This window comes from Myotis daubentonii, chromosome 2 (genome assembly GCF_963259705.1).
Source record: "Myotis daubentonii chromosome 2, mMyoDau2.1, whole genome shotgun sequence".
In the NCBI taxonomy this organism is placed as follows: Eukaryota; Metazoa; Chordata; class Mammalia; order Chiroptera; family Vespertilionidae; genus Myotis; species Myotis daubentonii.
The window spans coordinates 148,277,598-148,286,318 of record NC_081841.1 but is presented as its reverse complement, the minus strand read 5'-3'; the positions used below and the strand labels follow the sequence as shown (position 1 = coordinate 148,286,318).

At 44.4% G+C, this 8,721-nt stretch overlaps 1 pseudogene; it reads left to right on the top strand.

Annotated features, from left to right (window-relative positions):
• The first annotated feature begins 6,000 nt into the window (after positions 1-6,000).
• Positions 6,001-7,372, top strand: LOC132226360 (nuclear prelamin A recognition factor-like; annotated as a pseudogene).
• Positions 7,373-8,721: the final 1,349 nt, after the last annotated feature.

The following is an 8,721-nucleotide window of genomic DNA, read 5'->3' as shown; positions in this document are numbered from 1 at the left end:
AAACCTATTTGAAGAAATAATGACAGAAAACTTCCCCTACCTGGTGAAAGAAATAGACTTACAAGTCCAGGAAGCGCAGAGAACCCCAAACAAAAGGAATTGAAAGAGGACCACACTAAGACACATCATAATTAACACTAGAAAGACTGAAACTTAGTATATACCTATATTGCCCAAAAGCAGTCAAAATGACTGCATTGTGAAAGAATAATATCGGAGCACTCTTCACTTATGTTCCTTAGCTTTTCCAATAACTCACTTCTATTCGACATTTCTTTCATGAATTTAGAGCGCAAAAGAAATAAAATAAACAACTTATTAGAACAAGTATCACTGCATAAAGATTCGAATAACAAGTACCAGTTTAGCTTATTGAGCAACTGCAACTTATCAAGTATTGACAATTTATCATGTACTTGTATGTTATCATGTGACGGTAATCGAAAAAAAATGAAAACTGTTATTTCAATACAGAGCCAAACTGGTCATATAAGAAATTTACTCAATTCAATAATAAGAGTCATTTGATTATTTAAAATTTCCCAAGTAGTCAAAATGACTGCTTTTGGGCAATATAGGTATAACACATGTATATATACCGGAAATGAAGGAGGGGGGAGGTAACTACAATTATTAATAAACACATTTATATGTTGTACAAAAAGTCACAAAGTTCTAAGACATTGTGTCCTTATATACATAATTGTTTTTCTAATTGAAATTAAAAAGCAGTCAAAATGACTTCCTTGGGCAATCTAGTGTTAAAATGCCAAGAGCAAAAGACAAAGAGAGAATCTTAAAAGAAGCAAGAGAAAGAAACTCAGTTACCTACAAGAAAATACCCATACGACTGTCAGCTGATTTCTCAACAGAAACTTTGCAGGCCAGAAGGGAGTGGCAAGAAATATTCAAAGTGATGAATGCCAAGAACCTACAACCAAGATTACTTTATCCAGCAAAGCTATCATTCAGAATTGAAGGTCAGATAAAGAGCTTCACAGATAAGAAAAAGCTAAAGGAATTAATCACCTCCAAACCAGTATTATATGAAATGCTGAAAGGTATCCTTTAAGAAGAGGAAGAAGAAGAAAAAGGTAAAGATACAAATTATGAACAACAAATACGAATCTATCAACAAGTGAATCTAAGAATCAAGTGAATAAATAATCTGATGAACAGAATGAACTGTTGATTATAATAGAATCAGGGGCATAGAAAGGGAATGGACTGACTATTCTTGGGGGGGGGAAAGGGGTGTGGGAGATGCGGGAAGAGATTGGACCAAAAACGTACACCTATGGATGAGGACAGTGGGTGGGGAGTGAGGGCGGAGGGTGGGGCGGGAACTGGGAGGACGGGGGTTATGGGGGGAAAAAAGAGGAACAAATGTAATAATCTGAACAATAAAGATTTAATTTAAAAAAAAGAACAAATTACTTTGTGAAAAATCCAGGGAGTATTAAGTGAAGCTGAATATTTTTGGCAAAATACAAACGTAGCATATTACATTATCAATAAAACTTTGCTCTTAGAGAAACTAATTGTTTTAGTGGTTGTTTGGCTGGTTTGTTGTTTTTGTTTTTTAATTCTAGGTTAGGTTTAGTTAGTTTGTTTGATAAAACCTATTCTGGGAAAATATTTTGGAAAATGTTATTTAATATTTTAAGGGAAATAATCTTTTTATACAAGTTATGATGTTTATTTTTAAAACATGGGGAAAAAAGAAAATATAAATAAAATTTTATAATATATCTTTAAATCTAGGAAAATATTGATTAATCCAAAAATTCTGGTAATTATTCAAATTTATAAGGGATATTGTTCAAATGTAGTAACTTTATTTACACTAAAAACAAAAATAGTTTCAAAAAATGTCCCTTTACACCATTCTACTTTTTTCTTCTCTTTTGAATACTGTGTTTTCTTTTCTCTAATTCAGGCTGCTTATATCTCTTTACGATTCACATGCATTCCAGATAATATATCGTTGATAAAATTTATAGTTTGAGTTGATTAATGTTTTTTTTAAATTTCTGGGAAAAAGTAGTTAATATTTATGGTATTTTGCTATAAAATTTTACATACTCAAAAATAAAAATATGATTATTATGTAGAATTATTTAGTCATTTAAATATAAAATTTCAACATAAATGTTATTAGTTCTATTACATTTAACTTAGAAGTTGTGGTAAAGAAAATAATAAGCAAAAATTTATGTTATCTGTTATAAGCTTTCCTACAGTTTAGCCAAATAAACCCTTTTGATTGAGCTTAACTGAAGAATATTTTAAATGCCATAAAAAATGTTTAAAATGTTTGCAGTTCTACTAAAATTGCCATAGACATAATACATAAAATAGAGTGACTTGCTTTAACAGAACACCTTCAAGTGAAATAAGATTTTAAAGCAAGTATAACTAGAGTAGTTATTAAAAGACATTGAAGCAAATCCAAATAGGAAGAATTTATGGTCTTGAGTGCTTTGCTGAAATCCTTTGTATTAAAAGATGGAATATGGCTAAGGAGTAAACATTAGCCAGGATAAGTTCTTTTTTTAATATTTCAAAAAATAAATACAATTATTTGGTTTGAAAAAGCTTAAAAATAGCAAGAGATTAAAAGGAAATAAAGATTAATGAAGAAATTAAAAAGTACTAAAGTATTATAAACAATAAAAATGATCAAGCAAAATCAAAGGCAGTTTCCTTAAAAATATTAACAAACCATAACAAGCTTCAAACAAGACTGATTAAAAGTCAAGGATAAACAATACTGGCAATGAAGGCCTGGGATGGGGGCAGGAGCCCAGAGAGGGAAAGGGAGGTGGGGGGAACATCTGTAATACTTTTAACAATAAAGAAATTTTTTAACAAAGAAAAAGGAACAGACTACAGATACAGTGGCATGATTTTTTTTTTTAATTCTCAAGTACTTTAAACAATCTATATATATAATGAAGGAATATGCAAATTTGCCCTCAAGGTAATGACTGGCTAAAGCGTAATGACCAGCTGGGTGTTGCTGCATGCCGCAGGAGGCCGGGACATGAGGCTGTGTCACATAAAATAAAATGCATTCACATGCCCTAAAGCACAAACATCCCAGCAGATAACTCAATTCAGGTTATTGTGTAATCACAATGATTACACAATATTGATTACACAATAAACTTATTTTCACCTAAAAACTAACATCTCCACTGAAAGATGCCCCAGAAAGGCCACTGAGGTTTTCATCCGTCCGTCCCTTCCTACACTGAAGATGACAGGGTCCAAGGAGGAAGGGCTCCCGTTTCCTTGTCTCATCACCCAGCTAGGAGGCCTGGAGCCCCGAAAGGGAGGCAGACAGAAGTGCTTTCCCTCGGGGTCCCCGCTCTCCCTGGGAGTCAGGCATGGAGGGCGCTCTCCCTTGGGAACCGGAAAATCCGCCTCCCGTGGCAACTGCGCAGCAGCCAGGCCTGGTGAGCCAGGAGAGCGACCTACCCGTGCGGATGTGTACACTGGCGGAGGCCACTGCAGCTGCTAGAGTTGAAGTCGTCCTCGATGGAGGAGCGGGGGTGCGGGGAACAGAGTCGGCCATGTCGGCATTGAAACCTCAGCTCTTGGCCGAATGACTAGAGCACACAGACCTCAACAAGCAGCAGTCATCCCCGACCGGGGATTAAACCCAAAATCTAAGTAGGTGCCCTGACAGAATGGAACCCAAACCTTTGCTGTGGCAGAGGAGCTCCGACCCACAGCAGGGGCCAGGGTAGCCAGAGGGGTTTTGTTGAGGGGCCCTGATAGGCAGCCCGCAGAGCAGTGGGTTAGAACCTTCTCCTGACACAGCAAGGTTGCAGGTTGGATCCCTGATCAGAGCACAGACAAGAAGCAAAGAGAACATAATAAGTGGAACAGCACACTGGTGTTTCTCTCGCTCCCGTCTTCTAAAAGAACCAATCAATAAAAATTAAAATAAAAAATAAACCCTCTGGCTTGCAGAGTTGCTAAAACAGTTAGAAAGCAAAGTCCCACCCCTTCCTGTTCATTCAACAAATACTTCATATGCTCCTTCAATAATCACAATAGGGATGGGTGCTTGTTTGTTTTGGTTAATCCTCACCTACGACATTTTTGCATTTTTTTTGTGTGTGGTTTTTTCACAGAGAGTGCAAGGGAGGGAGAAACACAGAAACTAATGTGAGAGACATCAATTGGTTGCCTCTTGCTGAATCCCCGACCAGGACCTGGGATTGAGCCTGCAACCCAGGTACGTGCCCTTGATCGGAATCCAACCCGGTACCCTTCAGTCCGCCTGCAGAAGCACTATCCACATAACCAAATGAGCATTTTTTTTTTAAGTACTCCCCTAAGGATATGTTTTTTTCATTGATTCTAGAGCAGGGGTGGGCAAACTTTTTGACTCGAGGGCCACAATGGGTTCTTAAACTGGACCGGAGGGCCGGAACAAAAGCATGGATGGAGTGTTTGTGTGAACAAATATACATTCAAAGTAAACATCATTACATAAAAGGGTACGGTCTTTTTTTTCAATAGTTTTATTCATTTCAAACGGGCCGGATCCAGCCCGCGGGCCCCTCACCTGGAATCGAACCCATGACCCTTTGGTGCATAGGAGGGCACTCTAACTACTGATCCACACTGACCAGGGCCTGGAAGTACCTTTAAATTTTTTTTTCAGATCTGCCCTGGCCAGGTGGCTCAATTGGTCAGAGTCTCAACCTCTACACCAAAGATTTCCTGTTGGATTCTAGGTTAGGGCACATACTTAGGTTTAGGTTAGATCCCAGTGGGTCAGCAGAGGCAGAGGCAGCCTACTTGTATTTCTCTGTCACATGGATGTTTCTCTCTCTAAAATTCTGTTTTAAAAACATCCTCAGGTAAGAAATATATATATATATATATATATATATATATATGTATATATATATATATATATATATATATATATATATATATATATATTTATATATTAAAACAATTTTCAGATCTAAAATTTTATTTGGTTCATTTTTAAATTTTATTTTTCATTGACAGTTCACATTCAATATCCTATCCTATATAATAAAACCCTAACATGCAAATTGACCAAACAGTGGAATGACTGGTTGCTATGAACTGACCACCAGGGGGCAGATGCTCAACATAGGAGCTGTCCCCTGGTGGTCAGTGCGCTCCCACAGGGGGAGTGCCACTCAGCCAGAAGCCGGGCTCATGGCTGGCGAGTGCAGCGGTGGTGGTGGGAGCCTTCTCGGTAGCAGTAAGGAGCAGCGAGGTGAGCCATAGGGAGCAGCAAGCGGTGGGCGGTAAGGAGCGAGGGGTCATCGACTGCAAGAGGGCACAGGCAGGGATGAGGGCCTCCCCCCACCCCCAGTGCACAAATTTTGTGCACTGGACCTCTACTTGTATAATAAAACTTGAAAATGTAAATGAAAACAGCACTGAATATAAGAGACCTAAACTGATGTCATCCTAATATATAAAAACCCAGGGTCCATAACGACCGGTCCATCCCCCAGCCCTCAGGCTACATTTATCAGGGGTGGCTAACGGGGGAACCGGGGTCCCTCAGGCTCCAATGAATCTGTGGCAGCAGGGACTGGTGAGCAGGCAGAAGGCAGAGAGCTTGTTCCCTTCCCGGTCTGCAGGCTCCCATTGATCAGGGGATGATTAACAGGAAACCGGAGTGAGTGGCGCGGGGACTAGCAAGCAGCTGGAAGGCAGGCCTCTTGGTCCTTCCTCCTGGCCCTCAGACTCCAATCAATCAGTGGTAGAGGTGGGGCAGAAGTGGGGACTGGCTTCCTTAGTAGTGCTATAGGTTCAATCTCCAGAGGACAGGACAGGCACCAACAGACCAGTGCCTCCCGCAGGGTCCCAACAGTGCTGCTGGTCTCCTGGAACTCGGTCTCAGGCACTGCGGCGGCTTCCCCTCCCTAGATGCTCCCCAAGGAAGAAAGGATACCGCCAGCAGCGCCAGGGAAGACCAGCGGTGACTGACTGCTCTCCCTGTGCTTCCTCCAGGTCATGGGCGCTGGCCCTCGCCCGCCCCGCTCCAGATGAAGTGTGATCACTGCACACGGAAGGAATGTAGTAAAAAAACAAAAACCGATGACCAAGAGAATGCCGCAGTTAATATCTGGAGTCTGACTCAGGGAACAGGGAGAAGGGAGAATTCCATAAATTGGCTGATGCCAAGATATTTCTGAGTGACTGCCTGGCGTGTGACAGTTGTGTGACCGCTGAGGAAGGAGTCCAAGTTTCTCAGCAGAACGCCAAGGACTTCTTCCGTGTTCTGAACCTTAATAAGAAATGTGATACCTCACAGCACAAGGTGCTGGCAGTGTCCATGTGTCCTCAGTCTCTGCCTTATTTTGCTGCTAAATTCAGCCTCAGTGTCACTGAAGCATCCAGAAGGCTCTGTGGCTTCCGGAAAAGCCTTGGGGTGCACTGTCTTTGACATGAAGATAGCCTCAGACTTCAGCATCCTGGAGAGTCAGAAGGAATTTGTGCGTTGGTACTGCCAGCACCGTGAGGAAGAGCCCCGGCTACTCATGCTGACCTCCACCTGCCCCGGCTGGGACCGATATGCAGAGCCTGTGCTGGGTCACCCCATCACCCCAACCTCTGCACAGCCAAGTCTCCCCAGCAGATGATGGGTTCTCCGGTGAAGGATTGCTTCACCAGTCAGCAGAACCCGTCCCCAGACAAGATTGCCCACGTCATTGTGGCCCCGGGTTATGACAAGAAACGAGGCCCTTTGAGAAGGTGTTCCCACGGCTTTACACAGTTCCCAGGGGCTGACTGTGTGTTAACCTCAGGGGAAACTGTCCAGATAACGGAGCAAAGTGGCCTCGCCTGGAATGACGCCGCTATGGACACTCTGTTTGGAGACGTGAAGGAGGAGGTGAGGCTCCACGAGGGTGCCAGCTCTGACAGGTACCTGGCGCGCATCTTCAGGCACACGGCCAACGAGCTGTTCAACGAGGATGTGGGAGTGCTCACCCACCGCACCCTGAGGAACAAAGACTTCCAGGAGGTCACCCTTGAAAAAGACGGAGAGGTTCTGCTACGCTTTGCAGCTGTTTACGGCTTTCAGAACATCCAGAATGTGGTCCTGAAGCTGTAGATGGGCAAGTTCCCCTGTCACTTCATGGAGGTCCTGGCCTGAGCCGGGCATGCCTAAGTGGCAGGGGCCAGGCCCAGGCAGACGATGGGTGTGCAGACAGGGCACTGCTGCGGCAGATGGAAGGCATATACGCTGCCATCCCAGCGTGGCCCCCAGAGACCAGCGCCATGTACAGGAGCTGTACCAGGAGTGGCTGGGGTGGAGGGTGACTCTCCCTGGTCCCAGGAGGCCCTGCACACCACCTAGCAGGGCCCAGGGCAGCCTGCCAGGACATCAAGTGGTAAAAGTCCAGCAGACGCCCGGCCTTCAGGCCGCCTGAGGAGGGGTGTCAGACACATGAAGGAAAGATTTAGCATCTCTGTCATCGCTTTGGTTTTCAGAATTCCCTGCTCCCCATTTGTCGGCTCCCTCCCTCTGAGGGGCGCTGTCGTGGTCACATGGGTGCAACTGGAATACTGTATCTCCATAGGATTGCCCCAATGTACGTATCCTTTTATCCGATGATGCAAAAATCCCAAAGAACAAGAATGGAGACAGACTACTACCTTTTAGGCTTAAAAAAAAACCCGGAAGTGTTCTGCGAATAGCTGAGACTTGGTTCTGTTCACGCGCCTCATAAAGATTGGATGAGGAAATGGCCTGGTTTGGCCCTGACTTTACCCACTTATTTTACTCTTGAAGGTGTCTTTGCCACAATGTGAATAAACTGCCACCTTTTGGAATAGGGGCTCATACAAAAGTCTGCATTCCCAACTTTTCTTGTAACGGATCTACGTTCTGCAGCTGTGCCACCGTCCTGAGATCAGGTCCTGTCGACCAGGTCCTGTCACTGGGAATCAGGGGGCACTGGAGTGGAGCCCCCCCCCATGCCCTTTTACATTCAGGGGTTGAGCTGAACTCACTTTGGGGGAGGCCTGGAAAGGGTGACAGGTGTCACAGATGGAAGGATGGAGAATGGAGAGGCGGACACCCTGCTCAGTCCCTGCCTGGGTGGGGTCAGGCGGACGAAGGCCAGCCAGCCTGCCCCACAATTGGGTGAGATAGCATCCTCTGTGTCCACCTCTCACCCCATGGGCCTGGCCACTCCCCTCAGCTCCGGACAGCCCTCTGTGTTCCACAACAGTGCACTCGTTCCTCACATGTGGCTCACCCTAAGTGAGAAGGAAGAGAGCAGTTGGTCCACGGACAACTACACAGAAAGATAGGGCTCACGGCTGGTGAGCACAGTGGCAGTGGCGGGAGCCTCTCCTGCCTCCATGGATGCACTAAGGAGCAGTGAGCTGAGTGGTAAGGAGCAGTGAGCAGGCAGGCGGTAAGGAGCGAGGGGTCCCGGACTGCTAGAGGGATTTCCAACTGTTGGCTTAGGCCCGTTCCCTGGGGGAACGGGTCTAAGCAGGCAGGTGGACATCCCTTGAGGGGTCCCAGACTGCGAGAGGGTGCAGGCAGGGCTGAGGGACCCTCCCCCAGTACACAAATTTTGTGCACCAGGCATCTAGTTATTTAATAAATGAACACCCAATTCAGAAATTCCCATCCCCACAAAAGAGTCCAAGCTGGGTTTATAGTTGGCTTTTATCAACCTCTAAAATAAAGAA